Here is a 2,722-nt window from a genome sequence, read left to right as displayed (position 1 = left end):
CATTAGCACTGCTGTCCAACTCCTCTGTACCCAAGGAAACTAAGTCTTCAAAACTGCCCACTATATCCTCCTGGATGTCATCAGTGCCAATATGATCCTGGGACTCATCTGTACACACTGCCAAATATGAAATATCATCAACACATTCCAGCAAGTATGGTTGACTAGATATATGAACAAAGCCCAACACCGATGTATAAAAACTAATACAAACATCGGATAAGCTCCTGGCACAAGAAAAGACAACATCGTGCAATCTGCTAATCAAATCCATGGTAGCACCCAAACAATCACTGCTACCAAAAAGTGTTAATGATTTATAGTCAACTGAACCCCAAATGCCAATATAAGAATCTCGAGTCCATATCTGTAAACTAGAATTAGCTGGTAACTCAAGCAAAATCCTGACTTGAGTAATATGACCAATACCAACTAACTCCACATACCTGTCATGATGAGATAATGTAGTGACAATACTGTCTTCACACACCTTCAGCTGGCGGGATAAATCATGTGAAGTACTACTAGCCTCAACCTCATGTGATGAAGCATCTAACTGTGCCTGGTACTCTCTCTCAGAAAAGTCATGAATGCTCAATGTCTGCTCATCTACACCAGGTATCTCACCATCATGCACAACAACACCCTCATAATCATCATCCTTGAGGTCAAATCTATCTATCACTCTTTGACTAAAATCATCAAATGTAGTTACCTGATCATGACCTTGAGTAGTCATTCCATGATACCACCAATCATAGGCTGCATCTTCCAAGTGTAGACTTGCAATTTGAACAAAATCACTCTCCTTCATGGGGTTAAGTGTGAAGAAGGTCTGTAATTTTTGTAGCCATGCTCTAGCTGAAATTTTATTTGTTCCATCAAAAGTAGGTGCTATAAACTTGCTTATTTTATTTTTGAGCTCTCTTCCACTTATGTCATGCTCCCTTCTGTATTCTTTCTTGGGCATCAAAGTGTTCATCATATCCACATATTCTCTAAAAGGAACTGAACTACGAAAGTCATCATCTAAGCCATTATAAGTAGCTCTTAATGTAATTAAGTTACCTGTAACCTCTTCCATAGGATTAATGGCTGGATTTGGTACTAGTGGCTCATCTGCAGGCAAGAAAATAGTTTTGGTTGATTTAGATGGTGTGGATTTCAGATTTCTTGGCTCCTCTAAAGTGCTCCCTTTCTCATTAATAGATGCAACTCCTTGTAGTTTTTCTGTCAATATTCGCAAAGCCTCTCTAGTTTCTGCCAAACTATCCACTGTTTGCTTTTGAGTGTTTTGGATGTCTTGGAAGAATTTCTTTGCCATCTCATCTAGATCAGCCATACTTTTCCCTTCCTTAGATTTTGTACTTTTACTTTCAACTGGAGGTTTGATCAAAATTTCTTTATTCTTTTCTCGCTGCAAATATCTTTTTTCTCTTTCACTTAGTTGCATGCAACCATAAATTTTGACATGCAGCTGATTAGAAGCAACATGCAACCACCAAATTCACCAAGAACTAACATGAAAATGATTAGAAGTAGAATGTAACCATAAATTTTAACATGCATCTGATTAGAAGAAACATGCAACCATAAATTATGACATGCAAAATCTGGGTAGTTGTCAAAACTGACATGCAAGATCGGGGTAGTTGTCAAAACTGACCTGCAACTTCTACAAACCCTCAGGCTGGCAAGATCATGGCTCTGATACCACTGAAATGTCCCCTTTTCTGATTTTTGTATGATATTTCCAACCTCTAATCAGATCTTTAAGATCAAACAACTAATATCACAAAGATCCACCAAATTCCTCAAGAAACCCCAAATCGGGTATGTTGAAAATAGTGCTAAAAGCTTCACAACTTCACAAATTATTAATGAATCTAAAAATGGAAATTTTTACAGAACTTTCAGCAGCATAACAGCCTACAAATTGACATTTCCAGATCTGTATAGCCTTTACACAACAGCTCGAAAATGTAGGACCAAAACTATGCTCATCGGGCTCCTGAAATAGCACAAAATAAAACACCACAAGAACACTAATAATCTATCTTAGAAGTTTAATCATGTCCCAATATATATATTCAGATCTATTTTAACAGCTTAAAGTATAAAATACAGCAGCAACCAAAACTGATATGAAATACTCAACCGGAAACACCAAACTCTTACAAAAATACACCCGAAAACTCACAAATTTGCACTGTTCAGCACAAAGGCAAACTCTGTATGAGCATGCACATAGAATGGCTTCAAACTCCCGTCCTTAGCCTTCCTGGAAACCTGCAAACTCCCATTCTTGGGTCTCCCTGGAAACCTGCAAACTCTCGTTCTTGGGTCTCCTTCTCCACAGGTTTGGCAGCCTCTGAAGAATAACAAAGAATGAGCCAAAATCAAGTTCTAGAATCCCCCCAAAATGCCTCCAACCCTCTTTTAAAAGGGCATAAATGTAACTCACGTCCAAGAGAGGTTAATGAAACATATTTTAATAATAATTATCATTTATTAGTCCAACGGTTTCCAAAGATTAACTCCCTTTTTTCGAAACTTCACTTTCTTGGGCCTGCCTGTCTTAGCAAAGATTATTATTTTTTAATTATTTGAAAAGGGGACATGACAGTAGATGAGTGGAATGTAAACAAATGGCTATGGCAAGGTGTCTTGCAGGTTGTTAGCCAAGGGGAGGATGCCTCCAAAATTAGAGAAGACCATCGTG

Source organism: Cupressus sempervirens, chromosome 5, assembly GCF_028749045.1.
Source record: "Cupressus sempervirens isolate cs-2001-9-10 chromosome 5, ASM2874904v1, whole genome shotgun sequence".
NCBI classification, from domain to species: domain Eukaryota; kingdom Viridiplantae; phylum Streptophyta; class Pinopsida; order Cupressales; family Cupressaceae; genus Cupressus; species Cupressus sempervirens.
The sequence above is the reverse complement of the archived record's forward strand: the minus strand, read 5'-3'. Positions refer to the sequence as shown.